Genomic DNA, 11,086 nt, shown 5'->3' with positions numbered 1-11,086 from the left:
GTCTAGAGCTGAAATAAATCACAGGGTCAAACGGGCAGAGACCGATCCGATCAGGCCAAATATATTCAAGAGCACACAGAAAACCTCTCCTCGTTCATCTGCATCACTGTCTGCATCTGCACACAGTCAACTCAATTAACAAAGCTAATAATCCTCTTCTCAATGACGGCACGCTTCATTAGCGGGAGCCGCTGGTGTTCTGGAGGTGTAAACAGCGAGGACAGACAATTAACACACGCCTCAGTTCATCAACACCAGACCGTCAGAGCTCCTGCATTCACATCCGGAATAAATCCATTCAATATGCAAGAAACTGAAAAGTGATTAATGCATATCCAGCTAATGGTTAAGGTTCTGACAAGGTTCTTTTTAAATGTTATAAACAAGCGTCTTTCAATAACATTTATGGAACGTTCACTAAACGTTATCTGGTAACATTATCAAAACGTTACTTTACATCGTTCATGGAACGTTCAACTTTTAAAAGTTGTATCTACTAATATTATTTAATGGACCTGAGCTGATACTTTGTGACACATAATTTGCTCATTGTTTGTTTTAGTTACTAAAATTAACCATTTGTTACATATGGTAAATGGTATGTTACCAAATGTTACAACTGTAAAATCACACCATTTTTGCGTATTTAGTTTTAGCCACTTTAGTATTTCAAGCTAAACTAAATGAAAATGAGAAATGTTGCTTTGTTAATTAGCTGAAAAAAAAAATCATTTTAAAACTTTTTTTTATAATATTTAATATATATATTTTTTATTTTTTATATATTCTCTATTTATATATTGACCTTGAAAAATGTTTGTGAATCATTTCAGTTATTTTTAATAAGCTACTTACTATTTATTTTAGATTTTAGATTAGATTTTTATTAACTTTATATGAACATGAACATTAAAATGTTCTTAGCACTATATTTAAGCGCATATTAAATATTTAATACAAACATGAGCTATAAAATCTCTAAATAGTCTACTTTTATAGAATATTTTATCACATCAGTCCAAATAATAACAATAATAATACAAATTATAATAATAATATACTTATTTATTTAAAAAATATATTCCGGATAATTTATATAGTAATAATAAAAAGAAAAAAAAAACTATATATTTTGCAAGATATAAATATTTTATAATACACACACACATTGTATATATTATTATATAAATATTGCTATAATATTTGCAAAATTATAAAAGGGAAAATTTCCTTAATGGTTTCTCTAACATTCACATAATCAAAAAAAAACTTAAAATGTAAAAAAAAAAAAAAAAAATCTGTATGTTTTGATTGTTCTGAGAACTTTCAGAAATAATGTTTTCATAACTTAATGGTAACATTAGCAAAACATTCTTAGGACATAGTTTTATTATGGTTAATTGCTTTTATTGCTGCTGAAAGATCATTAAACTTAAGTGTATTCTAGCTTAAATGCACTATGTAAATACCATGGTAAAAAATACAGTAAATATTACTACTAAAATCTCATTCAGTACTACAGAATTATATTTCTGCTTTCAGAGGGAAATGCAGAGATTTACTGTGAGAACAGAGGTTTGGAAATATCTGCTCTTATCCATAAAATCTAATTTAATAGACACATAATTCAAGAGCTGAAGGAGCTTGTGGTCTTTTGAAGTTTCACAAACAATATTTCAATAGACACAAATGAATATCACAAGCTTTTTCTCTCATCTCGAGCTCCGTATGAAGAACAGCGGTTCTAACTGGTTACAAAACAAATATTCAGTAGACGCTGCTTCTGAAGATCTCACGCCAAGAACTGCAGAAATACAGACAGATTGTTGAAAATGAATATTACGTTTCTCTGGATGAGAATAGAGTTGCAATATTTCTTTTGAAACCCCAGGATCCTGAATATTATTCATAAGAGGAATGTCCCTGTAAAGTCTAGCAAGGTTTTAATCTGTTTTTATTTGTTACTGATATCACGTCATCTGCACATAAATTCTCTGATTTCCAGGAACCTCTTGGCAATCTATTTTAAATTCAATTCAGTTGCTGTCTTTCAAAAGCAATACAGTCTGACACAAATATCCTGTGTTCAGTTGTGTGTGTAACATGACCTAATTTAGCAAAAATCATTTCAACAAGCTCGAAGCACATGTACAGTAATGGAAGTCTATGGGCAAGGCATTCAGGAGGGTTGAAAGCGGAAATGTGCCGTTTGTGTTTTAATTACAGCACATATTAAATCCTGAAAATGAGCAGTAAATACAAAAATAAGCTGTAGAGTCTCTAATTAGGACACTTTTCAAGGTGATTTTTTTTAACAGTCAAAAATAACAAAATAACAAAAACAACCAATACTACTAAAACAAAAAATAATAATATAACTAATACTATTAATAATAATGTTGTAAAATATATACTTCTTTAATAAAAACACACACACACACACACACACACATATATATATATATATACTGTATAGATATAGTATGTATGTGTGTATGTGTATATATAACAACAACAATAATAACTACTGCGATTAATAAAAAGTTATATAATTTACTTGTAAATATATTATAACTATCTATCATCTATCTATCTATCTGTCTGTCTGTCTGTCTGTCTATCTATTATATAATAATGTTATAACTGTATAGTAATAAAAGCTATTATAATATACTGTAATCATACTATCTATAATAATCTTAAGATTTAAATAATAATGTTATACAATATAATTATTTAATAAATGTTATACTACATTACTATAAATAATAATGTTATACAATATAATTATTTAATAAATGTTATACTATATACTATAAATATATATATGTATACTACAATATAATATATTATAATATAATATCCTATATATATATATATATATCAAATTATTGCAAATATATAATAATACTATTTTGCAATATTTTAATATACACACACACACAAATATATATATATATAGATTTATATAACATTATATACATGTATATTAATAATAATATTATGTTACAGTATTTGTATTAATATTATTATTATTGTTTACAATTCTGATGAATAATAATATTATGTTACAGTATTTGTATTAATATTATTATTATTTACCATTTTGATGATATGTTAAATGTGTTATTGTGATGCTTTTACTTTCAAAACAGTGTGTATTTAAATGTTTATCCGGGTGAAATATCAAACCCCATTGACTTCCACTGTAAGTGCATTACTGTAAATGCAATTTTCCTTTGTTTTCACAAAGTGGAAATGATTTTCTGTGTTAATGGCCCGGATGTCACAGATGCCGGATCTTGTATTGATTCCATACATTTCCTTTAATTCTTTCATCTGGGTGATTTTTTCCACTGTGATTCTCTCGACCTCTGCTGAAAAACAAGTATTAAGAAACTCAGTTCTGCTGCTCCGGTCATACGAAAGGCAGTAATTAAAAACTGGGAATGGATGGCAGGCTAATTGTCAAATTATGATAATTACACGTCTTTGTTATGCTCCAGCTGTCTGGGAGAGAAGCTGAGGTCAAACGCAGCTCTGTAATCAGAGAGGAGGATCGGCCAACTTTAGAACATTTATTACAAGCTGATTATAAACCCGAGGAGCTCGCGATGCTTTCTGTCTTTGACTCTGTACTGGGTCTGTTTGGGACTGAGGCGGCCTTCCATACGGCCTCCTGATTGGTCTATTTCCATGACAATTACACAGCTCACTGAAAGCGGCCACACAGTCAATGAAGAGCCGTCTGACGGCACAGTGATTACGCTGCTCGACCGCCCGACAGAGAGAGAGAAAAACCATTCGCTGTGATAAGACCTGCAGGTGTGATTGCCCACTGCACTTGACTGAGAGAACACACACACACACACACACACACTTACTGAGTATCTGAATGAGGACAATATGGGCTTCTTTTGTTTATATATATATATATATATATATACATAACCCTGTTTTGCATTATTCTGGAGAGTGAATGCATGTCCAGGATGGGGATGTAATACATTCTGGCATATTTCTGCACACTGTACATCCAGTATGTCTGTTTCCACACATCTCAATACCCGTCTGCTGTTCTTAAACACAGTATCATTCTACTTTGCATCCACTGCGTGTGTTTCTCCTGTGTTTTACCTCACTGAAGCTGACAGCTGCATTTACCTCTCACTGTTCACTGTGCAAAGCTTACATAAACATGCCTAGCTGTACTGTATTTACAGTGATGCTGTCATCAGTATAAAACAAAGTACAACAAATACTAATATGATGCATCAACAACTTGACCCTCTTACACTAGCATTATCTATTCTATTTCATCTACTCGTTTTCTTTTGTTTATTAAAAAAATCGACCCTCTAACACTAGCGTTCTCTTTTCTATCTACTTGTTTTCTTTTATTTATTATTAAAAATAAATAAATACAATAAAAACTTGCTAAGTGTACTGTGTTAGACCAACCAGGGCTTGTCATAGCAAGTGGAATAGAGTATTCATTCTAAAGATCAATCTCATATTCACAATAAAACATTAGTTTGAATGTCCGCTGAGGAAAGCGATATCTTTGTCGTACTATCCTTTCATCTGTTCAGGGTGATTTCTGATGACAGTGCTGTGTCTTACCAGTTGTTATTGAAAGTACAAATAACTTTCTTGTTTACAACCACATTTCAGTCTTTGAATATAAAAGTCTTTACTGCTGACTCACTCATAAAAACATGTCACCATCTAACAGTGGAACAATGTATCCAAACACAGACCGGTTCTCAATATTAAACACATTATTTATAACAAATATTATGTATTGAATAATAATATTTACTAAACAAAAACAGCCACCATAAAGGTTGCTAGGCAATCCAGTCAAAAGTACAAAGGCAGCGCTCTGATATACAGCATTGAAGTTATATAAAATATTATGAAACTTTGCACTCAGCCAAAACTATTTGCTCTAGAACAAATAATAGACTACTGAGACCAAAGACTGCTCATTTGATTTACCCAAAACAAATTCTATCTCATGTTTAATCACTATAGAGACATCAGAGCCAGCAGTAAATTCCAGAAGATCTGGCCGAGGTGAGGCACTCTTAGTGTGTTTTTATTAACGCTGAATGCCCGCTTTCCTGATAAGATTAATACAAATGTGTGTGTGTGGGTGTGTTTATATATATATTACAATATGTCACACTTTCTGATGAGATTAATAATATCATATATCTGTGTATATAAAATTATGCCAATCATGTAACTGTCAAATAACATGAACATATCCATGAACATACAAGCCACTGTGATTATGAACAGAAATTAAGTTTCCTATTTGTTATTGAATCATCATCAATCCACACTACATGTGTTCTCAGCCCGTTCCCAGAAGACCGTTAGAGACCAGGAATTCGGAAGTCCACCGTGAGCCTTTTTCCCATGTAAAGTGGTGGGATGTGTGACAGGAGGCGTCAACAGCCTGTCTTTATATCAGATCTCCACCTGCTCCTGTTCCAGCAGCCCTGCCGAATACCAGCAGCAGCTGCCTTCAATAAATCCTGATGCTGCTGCAGCGCAGGTAATATCTGTAACTGAAGAGGCCTGATCGTAAGTCCTTCCGCAGTCAAGCAGGACGCTATTTAGGAGGTTAGGCATGTGGCGCTCACCCAGCGCGCGTCTAGAGTTTTCATACGAGCTGAGATGGAAACAGCAGCCGTATTTCCATCACTGCGAGAATGCGGAGGGAAGTTGTGCTGATGGTTTGATGGGCTGCTGGTTGGACCATCTAACCTGCTTCTGGCTAAAAACACCAGTCAACACATGCTGGACACATGTTTGACTTCCTCTGTCTGGCTTGCAAACATGCTTGCCAAAACCCGCGAGGAGAATCTGGTTTAGAAAGACACGCGCATGAACCTGAAGTGCCTGAGATCCCACAAGAAACAGGAGAGGAGAAAATCAAACAGACCAAACAGAAAATGGGCGTCAATCTTTACTGTTACCATGCAAAATTAAGACTATTGCTTCCCAAATTATATATATAAGCATATATTATTTCTGTCATGACAACTCTCTGAGGGATTGGCATAGTAAGGTATATGACAATCTTAATGTATTTGGTCTTTAGCGGATTAGATCTGTTACGCTGCTGCTGCTGCGGCAGAGCAAGTACCGAGACTTGCTACTGCCAGTACATCCACAACATGCTGCTGTGAGCATGTGAGAAATATTGCTGCTGCAAATATAACATACATGAAATAACCCCCATATAGCATACATGAATCCCCTCGTAGCAGATCTATACAGGTGGAGCTGGGGAAGTTGGAGGGAAGGGGGTCTTGAAGTTGAATGTAGATCAGACAGATCAATACCTACCGAAACACTTGAATGTTGAGCAGCGAGCTCATTGGTTACCGATACAGGAGAGAACCAATCAGCTGTGTCATGTGATGATGTCATTAGGTCAGACTGAGTTAGACCTATCGGATTGCACCATGTAGAGTTTCATGCCAGAACTCTGTATATATAGCCTATAAACTTATATATTATGCACAACTGATGTAATATTTCTGTCAGATTTATTTCTTCTGGTTAATTTGCATTTATAACTGAATTTGTGTGTAAAGATTGTGTTAAAAGATGTTAAAAACTATGGATTAGAATATTCCAAATTATATATATGCACACTTATATGTAATATAAAAGATATATTATATAATATATTATTACAGTAATTATATATATATATATATATATATATATATATATATATATATATATATATATATATATAGATATATATATATATATATATATACAGTATATAGCATTGTTCTTATTATTAATGTTATAGGGTTTTAGGGTAATTTGCATATGCATATATATATATGTATGTATGCACACACACAGTACATATGTGTGTTTATAAAATATATTATTATTATTTATGTGATGATGATTAATGTCATTATTTATATTGTTTTATTTCTATAGTATATAATATTTTTTATTTACATACTATTTATGTGCATATAAATTTTTGGCCTTTTTTATATATCGTCTGATATGCCCGATTAACAAACCATTTCTTCAAGATTTTTTTTTCTGCCTATTTTGGATTTATAATTGCACTTGTGTGTAAAAAAAAAAACTGTGGATTAAGATGATCTTTCATTAAGCAGGCTAGAGGCTCGTTTCTGCTGTGATTTTGGGTGGTCATTACACTGGTTAAGTTACGAGGTTCATGCATCAAATTTCCTGAGCAGCACACATGTTGATCAGAATCACCGCCACAAGCAAACATCTGCAATTATGAATCGGCAGTAACGAGGTTAGGCAGGCTCTGGTCTGAGCATTTTCTGCGGGTCAGAGTGAGTTCAGCTCCCCGCGGCGCTGCACATTTACTGACGACTAAATCATGGAAACGCCGCTCTCCTCCGGCTCTTCTTAAAGAAGACAAACAGACGATGCCAATGTAAACCGCGCTCCATCTTTATTAATATGTTTATCAAATATCTTCATTATCCCCCACAGGAGAACTGTGTGAAAATTTGAAATCGCAAATGCATGGCTTGAGGATTTACATAATATCATGTAGATTGAGGCTGCTTGAGTTTACTTCACTCAGTAAAAATGAATATTTCCCTTTACAGATGGCTTTAAACTATCAAACTCGTGTGTCACCTGATAAACACATTCAGAGAAATAAAACCAATCTGGACCTGCTGCCTTCAGATCCTCTAAGATCCTCCTTATTCTTGTTCATTATGATTCTGGTTAAAATAAAATATAGTAGTCAACATCTGAACTGGATCAAAACCTTGTCCTAAAACCAAAACAATACCCGTTCTTGCCTTACTAAGTTAGAACTTTTTTTTTTGATCCATTTCAAATGTTTACTGCTATATACAGTACGTCTTGAGAAATGTCATATTTCTTTAAACCTTTTTATATCCTATTGATGTGCTAATGCATAAAATGTACAAATAATGCACATTATGTTTGCAATTGCCACAAAGGATTATGGGAAATGTAGTGCACAAGCCTCAAAGCAGCTCATGAGTAAAGTTTTCTGTTTATATTGTTAACTTAAAACTTAAACCAGAACCAAAAATATATAGATTTTTTTAATTATTAAAAAATGTTTTAATAAATTTATTTTAATTTTTGTTAATTAAAACAAACCTGAAATAACATGTAATATTAGATAAAATGCTTAAACTAAAAAAAAAAGTAAAGTACTAAAACTTATATAATATTAGTAGTACTATATGAAAATAATAATAATAATAATGCAGTATATTTAAATAGTATTTATGTTGATATCATTAACTAAAACCTAAACCAGAATTATATTTTATTGTTTTTAAAAATGTTTTGAAACATTTTAAATGTTTTGTATTGAACCATGAGAAATGAGAAATCTAGCAAAACAAGAGCAAACAGAGCAAAACATCCAGCATATGTGATGGATTTTATTGAACAGAGTCAGTGTGTAAAAGCCTCGTGTGTAAACTGAACACATGTCGGGATATTCTTCTATTAGTTCTTGTATTTTCATCTAATTCCTGCTGATTCCTGTTCCCAATGTGATCAGAGACAGTTCATGCTAAGATATCAAAGAACACACATCTCTATCACTGCCTTCATCTGCCTCGGTGACTCTACACACACACACACACACACACACACACACACACACACACACACACACACACACACACACACACACACACACACACACACACAGCAATCACAGTTTCCAAGGACTCTTGGTGGATAATTACTTTGCCTGCTGCATCTTCTGAGTAAAGGTAAATTAAGACTGTCACCTAAAAAATAGAAGAAACATAATCCAGCTAACCAATGGATGCCACACTATCCTCTCTCTCTCTCTCTCTCTCTCTCTCTCTCTCTCTCTCTCTCTCTCTCTCTCTCTCTTCTCTCTCTCTCTCTCTCTCTCCTCATAAAGAGAAACAGTCTGAATAACACTGTAAACTATAGATTACACCCCTTACTATCACACTTACACTCACAGTTTAACTATTAAGATAAATATAAAACTATAACACTGTGATTTACTCACACAGCCAACACCACATTATAATAAATAAAATATTTACAGTTTTTTTAATTGCTTACATTTTCAAAACGTTGCCTCTTTTTTTCAGAAATTTTACACACAAATCCAAGAACTGCACACACAATGAAGCACTGCATTCAAAATATCACAAACACATCCCAAAAGCAAACATTTGCAAACACCTTTGACATAATATTAATTTCTGTTATATTTTTGTGTTACACAGAGAATTGTGTGTTGTGTTTTGCAAAAAGTGTTTTATGAAATTGAAAACTGAGTCAAAGGCGGAGAATTAGTTCATTGTTTTGCAGATTTGTGTGCTTCTATCTATCTATCTATCTATCTATCTATCTATCTATCTATCTATCTATCTATCTATCTATCTATCTATCATCTATCTATCTATCTATCTATGTATGTCTGTCTATGTAACATTTTATCTTTCATTTTCTATCTGTATCTATCTCTATCTGTATATCTATCTATCTATCTATCTATCTATCTATCTATCTATCTATCTATCTATCTATCTATCTATCTATCTATCTATGTATCTATCTATCTACCTGTCTACCAACCAACCATCTATCTATCTATCTATCTATCTATCTCTATAATAGTATATTTTAAAAACTATAGTATCTATCTGTTTGTCGTTCTATCTATCTATCTATCTATCTATCTGTTTGTCGTTCTATCTATCTATCTATCTATCTATCTATCTATCTATCTATCTATCTATCTATCTGTCTGTCGTTCTATCTATCTATCTATCTATCTATCTATCTATCTATCTATCTATCTATACTGTATATGTACACTACACTACATAAGAACTATCAACAATCTATCTAAAACTTTAGCTGTTAAAATTGTAAAGTGTAAATATATAATGTTAAAATACCACTGACACTGATCAGTAATAGAAAATACCACTGACACTGATCAGTAATAGTCTACAGTGGGTTACTATGTGAAGGTGAGAGTGTGCTGCGATATCAACACTTTCATCAAAAACAAAACTGCCACACACAGAAGTGAGGAAGAGAGAAACTCTCTCTGTGGTCTGCCGGACTCAAGCTGTCGATCTGGAGCGGCTCTCTCCTCTAATGAGGCCAGGATGCCTGCAGATGATCTGGATGATTTGTGTACGAGATGGTGTGAAATGTCTGGCGGAGAGCACAAACACAAACCTGGATCTGAGGAGACACAAACCCACACGGAATGACGCGATGCAATATGTGTAACGCGATCGCTGCATGCCCTGTCATGCCTCGTATTTTTGGACTCTGCGCTTATAGTAATAATATCTCTCAAAGCATGGCTTTGCAACCAAGACAGCAACATTTGAGTGTTTATTACAGATGATTATTCACAAAGCTCTCTAATCAGGGCTGATATTAGCAGGGCTTTTCTACTGCTCTTCACACAGACTCTCACTCGGTGTGGTTTATGGGTTAGTTAATCAAATACTAGTCTGTGCAACGCCTGTATACACACTCCTCATGCAGACCACACAACAACCACCGTCTGGAAAACTGCAGTCCGACTGGAAAACAGTGTTTGGTTATGATGTGCCAGGATAAAGTCTTAGATAAGCTAGCTGATATAACAAGGTTTGCATGGCTAATTAACAAGGTTCATGTCTTTTTCATCAAGAAAAATTACAAGATTTCACCCACAATAATAATAATAATAAAATATATATGGAGTTGTAGTTTTTTTTTTTGGGGGGGGAGTTTTTAAATGAAAAAAATGCAAAAAAAAAAAAAAAAAAAAAAAAAAATTAAAATCCACAAAAAAAGAAAAAAAAAAGAAAAAAAGAGAAAAAATTTTATACTTTCAAAAATATGCAAAAAATTTTAATTTTTATATTTTGAAATCTATTTAAAAATATATTTGCATTTATAAATTATATGTAAATTACAAAATGTATATTTGCATTTATATCCACACAGAGCTCTGATCTTTCTCTTAAAGAAACCTACCTAAAATTAAAGACTTAAAATTACAATA

This window comes from Cyprinus carpio, chromosome B8 (assembly GCF_018340385.1).
Source record: "Cyprinus carpio isolate SPL01 chromosome B8, ASM1834038v1, whole genome shotgun sequence".
Taxonomy (NCBI): domain Eukaryota; kingdom Metazoa; phylum Chordata; class Actinopteri; order Cypriniformes; family Cyprinidae; genus Cyprinus; species Cyprinus carpio.
The sequence above is the reverse complement of the archived record's forward strand: the minus strand, read 5'-3'. Positions refer to the sequence as shown.